The 14,692-nt window shown below is 36.7% G+C and overlaps 1 pseudogene; it reads left to right on the forward strand.

Moving 5' to 3' along the window:
• Nucleotides 1-13,264: 13,264 nt before the first annotated feature.
• On the forward strand, nucleotides 13,265-14,476 carry LOC134375967 (ADP-ribosylation factor-like protein 2-binding protein; annotated as a pseudogene).
• The last annotated feature ends 216 nt before the right edge of the window (nucleotides 14,477-14,692 follow it).

Here is a 14,692-nt window from a genome sequence, read left to right on the forward strand (position 1 = left end):
CTATTTCCAAATTCCAAGAGTCAGAACCAACCTAAATGTCCATCAACAGACGGCTGGACGAGGAACATGTGGTATATTTACACAAGAGAATACTACTCTGCCAAAGTAATAATAATAATGATGATGATATTGGACAAAGGCAACAAAAATCTATATTAGGGAAAAGACTGGCTCTTCAACAAGTGGTGCTGGGAAAACAGGATATCCATATGTAGAAGAATGAAACTAGATATGCATCTCTCACCATACACTAAAATCAACTCAAAATGGATTAAAGACTTAAGTATAAGACCTGAAGTTGTAACATTAATAAGGGAAAATAAAGGTGAAACACTTTAGCAACTAGGTCTGGGCATAGGCTTTATGAACATGAGCCTGAAAGCACAAGCAGCAAAAGAAAAAATAAACAAATGGGACTATGTCAAACTAAAAATCTTATGCACAGCAAAGGAAACAATCAGCAGAGTGAAACAACAACCTACAGAGTGGGAGAAAATTTTTGCTAACTATGCATCCAACAAGGGATTAATATCCATGATATACAAGGAACTCAAGCAATTATACATTAAAAAAAAAAAACCTCTATTAAAAAATGGGCAAAAGAGCTGAATAGACATTTTTTCAAAGGAAGACATACAAATGGCCAACAGGTACATGAAAAAAATGCTCAACATCACTAGTCATCAGGGAAATGCAAATTAAAACTATATTGAGATACCACCTCACCCCAAATAGACTGGCTATAATTAAAAAGACAGTGAATAATAAATGCTGGAGAGGGTATGGAGAGAAAGGAACCCTCCTACACTGTTGGTGGGACTGTAAATTAGTACAACCACTATGGAAAACAGTATGGAGGTTTCTCAAACAACTACAGATATATCTTCCATACGATCCAGCAATCCCTCTTCTGGGTATATACCCAGAGGAATGGAAATCATCATGTCAAAGGGATACCTGCACTCCCATGTTCATTGCAGCTCTGTTTACAGTAGCCGGGAGATGGAACCAAACTAAATGTTCATTGATGGATGATTGGATAAGGAAACTGTGGTGTATATACACTGTAGAATACTAGTCTGCCATAACAAAGAATGAAATACTCCTATTTGCAACAACATGGATAAACCTGGAGAAACTTATGTTGAGTGAAGTAAGCAAAGCACAGAGGAATAGATACCGCATGCACTCACTCATATGAGGGAGCTAAGAGAGAAAGAAGGAAGGAAAGAGAGACCAGAGTAAGAGCTGGCCCATGGCTCAGTTGGGAGAGTGTGATGCTGATAACACCAAGGCCAAGGGTTCGGATCCCTATATAGGGATGGCTGGTTCGCTCACTTGGGAGAGCATGGTGCTGACAACATCAAGTCAAGGGTTAAGATCCCCTTACTGGTCATCTTTAAAAAAAAAAAAAAGAAAGAAAGAAAGTAAGACCACAGCAGTGGGTTGGTCCTACAGAGGGAAAGAACATTCCTTGGGCTAAAAGTGGATTGGGGGAGAGAGGGGAAAGGGGAGGGAGGTTAGGGGATCATTGGGTGGGGGATACGGATACAAAAGCAATTTCTGGTAATGGCATGCTGCCAGTATGAATCTGGCCCTCACATCATGCACATGAGGGGTGACAATTAGCTTTGTATCTCATGAATATTCATAATTTTTTAAAAAATGCAAAGAGAGGGAAGCAACCGCAGAGAGTGATGTGGCAAATCTTGTGGAACTTGGGAATCTGCCATTTTTAAAGGTTCCCTAGGTGATCTTGATGCAGTCTTCTCTGATGACCACCTGAGAAAAACTGGCCTAGAATTACCTATATTGTGTACAATCAAGTGCAGGAGGACAGGACATCCTACATGAATATAAAGGGCTGGTAAAATGAGGACCTCTGACAGAATGCTGTGGCCACCATTAACAACCTTCAAGAGTAACAGATGTTTTCCATAAGTGATGACAGAGTCTTTTAGGGTGAGTCATTTAGATGGGGGGAGGGAAAAGGCAATAGCAATTTCCAGTGGAGAAATGCACCTAAAAGGAGAACTTTCCACAAAGCCCACTGGCAGCCTGGGGGTGGCCTCCCCTATGCACAGACTGTCCATTCTGTGAAACCCAGGGCATTGAAAGGTCAGCACACTCCTTCCTCAATAGGGCAGCAGCTATATAATAAATGTGGAGTTTATTACCTTACCTTAAGTTTAAAACACTTATTAAAGAGAAAAAAAGAAGTTAACTAGTATTATATTTCCAAGAACTCCCTTTCTGCCAATGTAATTTGAGGTGAACCTTCAGTACTATAGTATTTGATAATCATTTATTCTTAGTCTTCTCATTTGGCTCTCCATTATTCCATATAACAAGATTTAAAATAAATATGCTAGTACAGTCTTTCTCCAGACTGTTTGTGCAGTCTTTAAATGATCACTTTATTCAATGGCTCTGGCCAAGTATAAAAAATTCAGAGGAGGCAGTGATTCAGAGTGTGGACCCAGATGACTAGGTGTGAGGCCCAGCTCTATCCTTTTAAATATACAACTCCGAGCCAGTTACTTTATCTCTGTTTTAGTTTTCCTCATTTGTAAAATGGGAATAATAATTGTGCCTATCTCCTAGGGTTCTTGTGAGCATAAAATGAGTGAACGTATGCCAAGTCCTTATAAATACTCATTAAAAAATAGTAGATCTCATCATTAATCATCCTCATCATCAAAACAAACCCAGTGACGTCTGACCCTCTAGTGTGAGATGGAGAGTACAAGAGCTCTCCCAGTCATAATTTCAGGTCATAATTAACCAGTAAAGGATTTGCATAGAAAGTTTGGTGGTGGGTTTTGAGTCAACATTTGCGTTGATTAAAATCCTATTTATTTTAATGGTATAAACATTCCTCTTTTAGAATATAACATAAATGTTCTACAAAAATGAAAGTTTCTTTTGAAATGAATGTTGAATTTCTTTTGAGGGTGTTAGGCAAAATAACACTGAACAAAAACACTTAAGAGACTACACAGTTAACAACAGCCCACTATTCCAAGCATTAGCCACCATCAAACTGGAAACAAGAAAGTAGCACATAATGTCAGTCACAAAAAGGTCACAGCAATGAATCTACTCTAGGATTCTTTTCCACAGTGGTGCAAGGAAGACTGAGGGGCAGGAGGAGCTGGCTAACTTTACCTATCTCTTCTCACTCTTGCTGCTTTTAGTCTTGATACAGCTAGAGCACAGCCTTCTATGAATCTACTTGTATTTTTAGCACATATCATTTCTTGGAAGAAGAAGATAATAATTCCTATAGGATCACTATTTGTTCTTCCGAGAAACATTTTTTTTTAAGCTTCCTTTTCAATCTACCCTTTCAATAGCAAACTTAGTTTTAACCTAATCAACTACCTCCCCTTCATGATTTTATAAGCTCAAATTAATCTCCTGTCTTCTTTCTATAATGGGTTTTTAAAATTCTTTTATTTAATCCATTTTATCTCATTCCTTTTATTATCTCAGTGGCCTCTCTCTTTTAGAAAATGGCCAAATGTCCATAAACATAATTTGCTACAGTTTCAGGGGGTTCACAGATTACCTGAAAATTATCCATGGACCTCTAAGATTAATAAATGCTGCTCTAGATTTTAACTCTGTCTTTCTTGAAGTAAAAGAAATGGATTCTCTTTTCATCTATAGGACATCATGGCCTTGTGATAATTATTTTTGTTGTTTTTTTACAATTTTGAATGTGCTTCTTAAGAAAACCCAGGACTTTATGAATAAGCTCATTGGGCCAATGCTCGATGCTAGTAAGTAGCAGAGCCAACCTCCACCACAGCCTTATTTTCTAATGGAAGTAAGACAAAAATCCATAATATATGTAAAAGAGAAACTTTTCCTTCATTATCCCTTGGCACTTATATAAATCTCACCTTATTAGGGATGAATAAGAACAGGTGTTAAAAAGAAGAGTTTGGTCTACAGCAACACTATATTTTCAATTTAAAAAATATAGAATAAAGGGATAAATCAAAAAATGCATCCAGCAAAGCAATAGGCTTAAGATGATATCTTAAGAGGCTGAGTGGGTCCACAGTTTTGAATATTTACACTGCAAAGCACAGGTTTCTAAAATTTGTTGGAAATGTTTAGAGTTGCTTTTGGTTGTCCCAGTGACAGGGCTGACATTTAGTGGGGGCAGGTGGGATCCTGTAATGCACAGAACTCTTCTGCTGTATGACAGAGTTGTCCTGCATCTGTGCTAGACTTTGATGGGGGTGAAAACCTGCTTATAGTTATCTAAGCCTAGAACTTATGTCTGCTAAAAAGTTTTTTAAAAATATAGTTAAGTATACATTAAATTTCCAGGAATGTGATTACTATGTAAATTAATGAAGACTGTCTTTGTTCAGAATGTTAGCAAGAATTTGTTCACTATTTCAGAAAATCACACCACCATAGGCAATGCAACCATATCCTTTTTATGTTTTGTGACCTGTGATAAATGTACCTTCTTTACAGTTTGGCCTTTGGCTTAATATTTCCATTGGTAGGAGAGCAGTCTCCTCTACACCTGCCATCTAAAAACATGTGATTTATGGTCTCAACTTTCAATGAAATGCATTGATAAAAACGTAATTAAAATATCAATACTAAAACACCACTGTCCAACATAACTTTCTGTGATCATAGAAACATTCTGTATAATATGGTTACTGAGCACTTAAAATATGGCTAAAGTGCCTGAGGAATTAACTTTCTAAATCATATTTAACTTTAATTAAGTAAAATTTAAATAGGCATGTGATGGTGCAGCTCTAAAAATTTCAAATTGACAATAAAAATGGTAAGCATACTTGTTCCCACAATATATAAATACACATTGTGGTAGAAAGGCTGGTTTTACAGGAAAGATAGTACAATGAAATAATCAGTGATAATAGATCCAGCAATAATAAACTATCAGAGACTCTCCACATTTACCATTTTTAACCCCTCTAATGTTTCTTTCCTTTTGGTTACTTTTTGTATTTTTCCTCAAATCTTTTTGATGTACTAGACACACAGCAACTGAACTGTCTTATTAGATATTTAGGGGTTAAAATTAAATTCTCTATGTAGGTAGCTTCTTCCATGTTACAGATAGAAACATTATGGTATATGAAAGTAAAGCTATTGGCTTAATACCACACAAAGGTATAAGATGATTCATCGGGGGGGGGGTTGCTTTCTTTTCTAAAGCTCTCAATGACCTGTGACTGCTTGCAAGAACAGTAAACTTAAACCCTTCAGGAGTAGTAAGAATTTACCACTTCATATAGACTTATAATGTCTTTCCTTCTTTCCTTTGAAATAAAATGTAAGCTATGTTGCTGCCTTCCAACTGATTATTTCAATTATTCTCCATTAGAAAAATGGTTACTTTCAGTGGTAACAAATAATTAATTAAATTATAAAAAGAAATCTCCATGGCTTCATGCAATGTTGTCTGTTTTTTTGCATCTTCAACTTGGTCTGCAAACTGGAGGTCTGAGGTCTTTGGACAAGTCTGCATTCCACCATCTGTCATATGCACTCCTGAACTTGGATTCCAATCTCAAAGCTACATTCATTTATTTTAAATCCTGAAGAGCACCCTTGGTGTTGACAATGTGTTACTTAGAATGTTGGAAGCATTCCTTGCTCTCTGGGTCATCCCTGTCAAAACAGAAGTGTGACTACACAGTGAGCAGGGTGCTTATGCTCAATGGGTTGATATTTTTGCTTCTGATCTGAGAAAATAAATTGTTTCTGAGAAGATTGGTATCTCTAGGGTAACTAAATTCTAATAGATTAAAATATTGTCGAGAGTCAAATATCTCTGGAATAAAATTCTGCAAAAATGAGGCAGACAAGAAAATCCAGACCCACCTCAAAATCCAACCTCTAAGACAATATTATCACACCATCATGAGATAATACTATAAGGTCAAAGGAAGACCTTTAACTACCCTAGCCTGAAGATACTTGTATTTATCTTTTTACTGAGTTTCTAGAATAATTTTTTGCACAGTTCATTTGGCCATGAAAGTAGTGCTCTGAGGTATAGCTCCTATTATTGTTTAATGAGTGCGTTCCTTGTTTACTAGCTAGAAAGTAGGTTTCTCCATGGTAAATATCTGATGAATCCTTCAACAAAGTAGGAGTTCAATAAATGAATGTTGCTTTAATTTGATGAGATTGAAGGATATAAACGAGAGTAAACATTTTGATGAGAGAATTAGAACCTTTACAATCTGGTTCCAACTCCTCACTGTTCAGGCTATTACAGGTCAAATTCTCTGGATCTCACTTTTTTTCTGTCAAAAAAGAGGGGTGACTAAATATCTATGTTTTTACAGGTCATATTAGTTCAATCTCCAAGTCAATAACTCCATCTAATTAGAGGTAAATTTAAAGTTTCTAGTCTTTACTACTTTTTATATTCTCTTTTCCCTTCCAGTTTGAATATTATGTAACCAATTAAAAGGCCATAAAAATTTATTTGATAGTATAGTTAACATAGAGGGTAGAAGGGAGGGACAACTAAAACACATTCAATTATCATTCCCTAAAGTTTACACAGTTAACATTGATGTTACCATTCAGCATAGCACTGCTAACTTTTCCACTTCAGGTAAACTATATGAAAGACCAGGACAGAGAATGCTGGCAAACTAATTAAAAAAAACTCACCTGTGCTTTGTAGTGATTACATTTTCACATACAGTTTAAACATTTCACAATACAATATTTACATTTAAGCAAAAAACACTCCAGATATATAGAGACTGATAAAACATTAAACATGTAAATTATGAGTTTTCTATTTTCTAACAAAACCTTATCTTCAATGAACAAGTGTCAAAAAAACAAATAGTTCCATTTGAAAAGCGGTTACAGTTCTAACTTGATAGTCACAAGCACTTTTGTTGAATTACATTACATAAATTGATTGTTAAAAAACTAGTGCAGGCAAAAGTAACTCTGATGCCCAAGTATAGGACAGGTTCCATAATTACAAAACTATGCCAGCTCGCTTTACCTTTTAAACACAGTTTGCCAAGATGAGTGTGTTATTAGCCAGGCTTGGCCAAAACAATCCACTGCCCGCAAAGCTACTTTAATGTACTGTCTCTATTGAAAATCACAGTAATCCAACAATACATTATGATACTTTCCCATCACTGCAGCAGTTCCCACCCACCACAGGCAGCACTTTGTCTCCAACAAAGAAGCCTCACATTCTATGTCTGCAAAAGCCCCAATCCTGACTAGTACTGTCTGGCTGCCAAGAGGAACATCTGTGTGCTCGACAGTACACAAAACTAGCTCTTTTCTTTTTTTTTTTTATTTCCTTTCCTTTCTTTCTTCTTCTTTTTTATTTCCTAGACAATAAAGTGTGTGATTGCTTGGTAAGAAAATGGTCTTTCGTTCCCTTCCTCTTCCCTTTTATTTGTTTGTTTGTTTGTTTAACTGATAGTCAAACAACTACATCTGCCATCCACTATTACTTTAGGTTCCAATCCTGAAAACACTGTAAAGTTTATTTTCTGATTTCATATGAGCTTAGATTTGTGATTAACTGAAGAGTGTTGACCTTAAAAATGAAGATCCCTAAAAGTATATTAATAAAAAGAAGCTATCCAATTCTGGGAATATTCTAGAACTTCATTTATATTTGTAAAGTGATAAGTGCAAATTAAACACTAAAAAAAGTTAATATACTCTCAAAAATGAAAAACTTGTAAACTATATGTACCCTGTAAAATATTTATAACGTAAGCAAGCAGTTCCATAAGAATATCATATTTTGGTATTTTATGTTCTTTTCTGTTCTGTTTACTTTCACCTCAAATTAATAATTTGGCTTAAAGAAGTAAAATATATTGAGGCACAAAAAATAAAAGGACAAAAATTTCACTACAGATTCATCAGAGAAAAACTACATATTATAACCTTGAAACCTCAATCTGCCCCCTAGATAGACAAAAGGAAAAAAATCCTAAGTTCACTAATTTTCAAATAAATACAAATTAAATCTAGATACGTTTGCTATCAGTATGGTTAATATATTTTTTATTTATTTATTTATTTTTTTAAATTTTATTTTGTCGATATACATTGTGGCTGATTATTGCTCCCCATCACCAAAACCTCCCTCCCTTCCCCTCCCCCCCTCCCCCACAACAATGTCCTTTCTGTTTGCTTGTCATGTCAACTTCAAGTAATTGTGGTTGTTATATCTTCTTCCCCCAAGCTATAATAACCAAAACAGTATGGTACTGGCATAAAAACAGACACACTGACCAATGGAATAGAATAGAGAATCCAGAAATCAACCCACACACTTACTGTCAGCTGATCTTTGACAAAGGCACCAAGCCTATTCAGTGGCGAAGGGACTGCCTCTTGAGCAAATGGTGCTGGGATAACTGGATATCCATATGCAGGAGAATGAAACTAGATCCATACCTCTCGCCGTATACTAAAATCAACTCAAAATGGATTAAGGATTTAAATATACACCCTGAAACAATAAAACTTCTTAAAGAAAACATAGGAGAAACACTTCAGGAAATAGGACTGGGCACAGACTTCATGAATACGACCCCAAAAGCACGGGCAACCAAAGGAAAAATAAACAAATGGGATTATATCAAACTAAAAAGCTTCTGCACAGCAAAAGAAACAATTAAAAGAGTTAAAAGACAACCAACAGAGTGGGAGAAAATATTTGCAAAATATATATCTGACAAAGGACTAATATCCAGAATATATAAGGAACTCAAACAACTGTACAAGAAGAAAACAAGCAACCCAATTAAAAAATGGGCAAAAGAGCTAAGTAGGCATTTCTCTAAGGAAGATATACAAATGGCTAACAGACATATGAAAAAGTGCTCAACATCACTCAGCATCCGGGAAATGCAAATCAAAACCACATTGAGATACCATCTAACCCCAGTTAGGATGGCTAAAATCCAAAAGACTATGAACGATAAATGCTGGCGAGGCTGTGGAGAAAAAGGAACTCTCATACATTGTTAATATATTTTTTAAAAGTAATCCTTGTTTGCAAAGAAATGGGCTAGTTGGAATTTTAAATGAGTACTACCTTTCTAAAAGAGAACAATTGGCAATATGAATTTTTACAGCAATTGGTCCAGCAATTTCATTTCAAGAATTTTATCCAACACAAGTGAGAAGAGATTGGCGTAAGGATGTTTACTGTGCTTTACTCAAAATAAAAACAATTCAGAAACAGCCTAGATATCCAACTGTAGGGGGTTGGTTAAATAAATTATTTTACACCTCTACAAGGAATACTATACAACCAAAAATAAATAAGGTTTAAGAGTAAATGTAATAAAAAAAAGTTCACTATATATTTCATAGCAGATTACAAAATATGATATATGATGGCAACCCACCTTTTAAAAATTCTGTGCTTGCTTGAAAAAACTTAATAGGATTATCTCATGTGCTGTGATAATATTATTTCTCTATTTTATAATAAACATGTTCTTAGCTTCATAATGAGGAAAAAACCCTCCCTGCATTACTGCCTCTTAGAATAGACAGTAAAATTTAATTTATTATCATTAAAGAAATACAGGGTAACTCATTTCTTCTCAAAGATATATTAACATTTTCCTGGGTTTTCAAAAATTGTGCCCTTGAAAATTATGTAAAATTTCATATGAAAGCTATAATAAGAGAAAGATTGGAAGACAGAGTCAGAACAATAATTTAGGGAACAAGGAAGAGAAAAATCTCTCAGATTTATCACTTTAAGAAGTAGCGGGCAATTGTAAAATTATACCTCAAAAACTTTAATGAAGATACAGTTATATCAGATTGATACTGAATTTCACAGCCTGAAAAACCAGGCCACGTGAAAAGTACCTCTAATTTTTAATAGATTGAAACAATATGAACAATAACCATAATATGTGTAATTGTGTGCATTTTTTTGTGTGTAGTCATTGGGAGAAATGGAATGAATGGAAAATAAGGAGATTTTTATTCTTTAAATCAAAGACAATATGGACTGTTTCTTTTTACCTTTCATGGTGTAATATTACCTTACGCTTCCAAACTGGATTAGTAAGGAAATCACTTTCTGGTTTTATTTTTAAAGGATGAAAAGGTATTCTCTGATACTTGACATTTAATATGTTTGCAAAGCAGCTGTTAAATAAATGAGAGACAGGGCCGGCCCCCGTGGCTCACTCGGGAGACTGTGGCGCTAGGAGCACCAAGGCCGCGGGTTCGGATCCTGTATGGGGATGGCCGGTGCGCTCACTGGCTGAGCGTGGTGCTGACAACACCTTGCCGAGGGTTGCGATCCCCTTAGCGGTCAGAAAAAATAAGTAAATAAACAGATGAGAGACAGAGCTGCATTCTGTAAGTGACGCAGGTTTACTACATGGTATTTAAGATGGATCACTGGAAAAGCGATAAAAAGTGCCCTGATTTGTGATCTGCATTTCTCCTCCCTGTACACAAGCAGACTTCTTGTTATATTTTTAAAGAAGAATTTTTCTGGAAGCTAATTAATTCATCTGGTTCTTATGTGTGTGTGTGTTCATGACGTTCATAAATAAAATTAAAGGCAGAGGAGCAAACTCAGTATGTGAAGTCCTTCTGATATAATTGCTGCATAAACACCTTGTAGGGGAGTGCAATCTCTTCCCTGCAGTGTGACCTATCAAGTGAAATCTGAGGCCATGTTACCAAGACACAGGTGGGGCGCATGCTCCCACTGGTAACTCTTATTATTTGCCACACATTGTGTTTTGCACTTTACATGTTATTCCATTTATTCTCACACAAACAACTTTAGAGGTAGACATTACTATCACCATTTCCAAGTGAAAAAGATTTCCCAAAGTTACACTGCTAGTATTTAGTACAGTTTGGATTCAACCCCTATTCTCTCTGATTCTAGTCTATGCTCTTTTTACTATGTTACTGAGTCAAGAGAAGTAGATTAATTAAATGCTAAAACTAAGGGATAATTTATGGATGAAATTTTAGTAGTGAATGCCACCAGGTTAAAAAAAATACCTTACTGTTGCCAGTTGTTTCCCTCCCTTCAAAGACACTAGCAAAGTGCATTTGTTTAGAGAAGTTAGACTCAACTCAAACCAAGAGTTTGATGAATGAGAATCTGTAGATAAATGAACAAATTTATTGCAAATCTCTGAAAAGGAACACCAGACTGTCAAGTTATGAGCTAACTGATTTCTAGAGAAGTTGGATGATAAGTTCAGTGATATAAATGGGTTTTCTGGGCCGACCCCACGGCTCACTCGGGAGAGTGCGGCGCTGGGAGCGCAATGGCGCTCCCGCCACGGGTTCGGATCCTATATAGGGATGGCCGGTGCGCTCACTGGCTGAGCGCGGTGCCGTGACACCAAGGCAAGGGTTGTGATCCCCTTACCAGTCACAAAAAAAAAAAAAAAAGGGGGAAAAAAAATGGGTTTTCTGTTCAGGGACTCTGATTTGATCAAGCAAATAAACAGAAAAGAAACAACCTTCACATACATAAGTAAAAGCACACCTTTAACATGAAATATTCTATAAGTAGAGGATTCTTTGTGCTGAGCTGGCTGTGGAAGGGGAAGGAATGTGGCAGGGTATCGGTGGTGACTATTGCTATGACTTCTAGTTTCTATCGATGTCCACTTAGCAATCATGGTTTCAGAGATACTTATTTAAAGATCGGGGCAGAGGTTCTCTCCAAATTCTGTAAGACTGGGTTCAGTTGTCTCACCCAGCTTTTACTAATGATTTTCATCCTTCCCTTCAAAATGATTTTGCTCACATTGAAGAAAATATCTCTAGTGGTCGCATAACATTCTAACACATCTAAAAGCAGGACAACATTCCTTTGACAAAGTCATTGCTTGCTGAGGGGTATATTGATTCCTTGAGGCTCATAATGATGCAATTACACAAACATTTTCTAAGTCATCAATCACCCCTTTATTATTTTTTTAATCCTTTGCTTGCAAGTTTTATTTTTGTTTTGTTTTGTTTTGTTTTGTTTTGTTTTTAAGATAACTGGTAAGGGGATCTCAACCCTTGGCTTGGTGTTGTCAGCACCACACTCTCCCAAGTGAGCTAACCAGCCATCCCTATATAGGGATCTGAACCTGTGGCCTTGGTGTTATTAGCACCACAGTCTCCCAGGTGAGCCACGGGCTGGCCCTGCATGGCGGCTTTAAAGCAGAAAGTATACCTAGTTAGAGTTGATGGAAATACACATACTTCCTTTCCTTTTTTAGCTTATTATGAACATAACAGCATTTTACAATTTATTGCAGAAGCCATGTTTTAATAGAAAAAAAAAATGCAAACCCAAACAAATTGGCCTAGTCTCAATTATCATTAAGAAAATCTGTTATGGGCCGACGCTGTGGCTCACTCGGGTGAGTGCGGCGCTGGGAGCGCATCATCACCGGGAGCGCCAAGGCCACAGGTTCGGATCCTATATAGGGATGGCCTGAGCACGGTGCGGGCGACACCAAACCAAGGGTTACGATCCCCTTACCAGTCACAAAATGCATTAAATAGTACAATATGGAAATTTCCTTTAAGGAAAGTAAAAGCACCTGTTAGATTTCTCATCTCTTTCCACAATGTTATCATTGCTCCTCCAGCTATCCTGGTACTTGCCTCAATTTCCTGTATGTTTTGTAGAAGTACACCACTTCTAGTCTCTTAGCTGGGAAATCAAATAATCTTAGTAAGAAACCTGTATCAATAAGCGTTGATGAAGCTCTTCATGAGGGCCAGAAGCAATGCTTCCTCATTTAGTAAGCATTTGAAGTAGTTGGGGGATGTGCTGAAGGCTGATTTTTGGGCCTCGTCCCTAGATATTCTGATTCTTTACATTTGGGGTGAGATTAATGATTTGCATATTGAGCAAAAATCTCTGGTAAGACGATACTAGAGGTTTTAAGATCATTGTTTTTAGAACTCCACATTATTCTCAGGTTCTCTGCTCTGTTTTGGAGAACTGTCACTACAGGAGTCTTATTCTAAATAAATGAGGTATTGTTGTATATATAATCTGGTCCTTTGGTTTAAAATTAATTGAACATTTTTCATAATGCATTTGCTAGTAAAATGAACTCCTATACCCCTCTAGAAAATAAGAGTATGGTGATAGCTAATGAGAAGAAATGGTTTTTAAAAGTTTCTCTTATCAATTTTGCTTTTGACATCAGCCTAACAGAAAGGTGTGCAGGCTCCAAATATGGAAAGAACAATAGACAAGCGATTAAGAAGTTCTGCCTTTATTGCACAGCAAAAGAAATTCTACAGCAGAGTCTTTTTTCATCATCTCCAAATGTGGCTTGTAACTTTCCCACAGTATCCGGTTGCTGGTCTAGGTACACACACAACGTAGGTGATAATTCACTTAGATTTAAACTACTTTTTTTCAAAGCCAACTTTTCCAAACAATAAATCATCTACATTTTAAATGGCGGTGAAATTCTACCACAGCTCTCAAAAGAAGGGACAAGGAGGTGTATTCTATTGGACAAAAGAAATAGAGAAAAGTATTGACAGTACAAGCAATCTATAGTACCCTTGGTGTAGAAATAATTGTTTAAAGAGTTTTCTCACACATGAAAAAGCAATGAAGCACAACACTCATTTTTATTTCATTATTTCTTGGACCTAGGTATTGAAATATCTGAAAGGAAGCCATCACTTTTTAATACATGTAATCCCCTTTTCCCACCAACAGAAGAATCAGATATTAGCCTATGCTTAAAAATAAAATTGAAATTTTAAGTCAGATTAATGGGACTCTAGTCCCAACCCTAGAAAAAATTTGTCTTTAAGAAAAGGTGAGATCTTTGCTGTTGGATCCAGCCGCCATGGTGTGAGAAAACCCAAGCATCCCCGGGAAGACCTACATGGAAATGAACTGAGACCCCCTAGTCCTCTTCCCAGTATCCACAGCTGAGCTCCCAGTGAAGAGCCAACACTAATTTGCCAGCCACCTCCTCTGCCTCTGATGCAGAATTTGATGCTGTGCTTGGATATTGGAGGACATCATCATGGATGACAAGTTCCAGTATTACAGTGAAATTTCATGGACATGTACTACTGAGAGTTTGAAGACACAGAAAAGAATAAACTCACCTACACACCCATTTTTAATGAATATATTTCTTTCGTAGAAAAGTATATCGAAGGACAGCTCGGGGAGAGGATTCCCAGATTTAACATGGCAGCTTTCACAACAACATTACAGCACCATAAAGATGAAGCAGCTAGTGATATATATGACATCTTGCTCATATTTACAGATTTTCTGGCTTTTAAAGAAATGTTTCTGGACTACAGAGCAGAAAAAGAAAAAGTCCGGGGATTGGACTTAAGCAGCGGTTTAGTGGTGACCTCACTGTGCAAATCATTTTCTATGCCACCTTCCCAGAACAGTCTGTGGCACTAGATCCTACCCACAGGCAAGGAATGGGCTCATTGTGGATGTCACTGGCCCAGTAGGCTGGGAGAGCCCTCAGCTAAAGATGACAGAATACATATTGAAAAGACTGACTCTGATCTCCAACTCCTCATTCATGTTAAGTATTGATGGGTCAAAACAAAATGGCCTGACCCTCTTGGACTGTTTCTCCTGAAACACCTTCTTATATTTAGAAACCCTAGA

The sequence above is a fragment of the Cynocephalus volans genome, chromosome 4 (assembly GCF_027409185.1).
Source record: "Cynocephalus volans isolate mCynVol1 chromosome 4, mCynVol1.pri, whole genome shotgun sequence".
Taxonomy (NCBI): domain Eukaryota; kingdom Metazoa; phylum Chordata; class Mammalia; order Dermoptera; family Cynocephalidae; genus Cynocephalus; species Cynocephalus volans.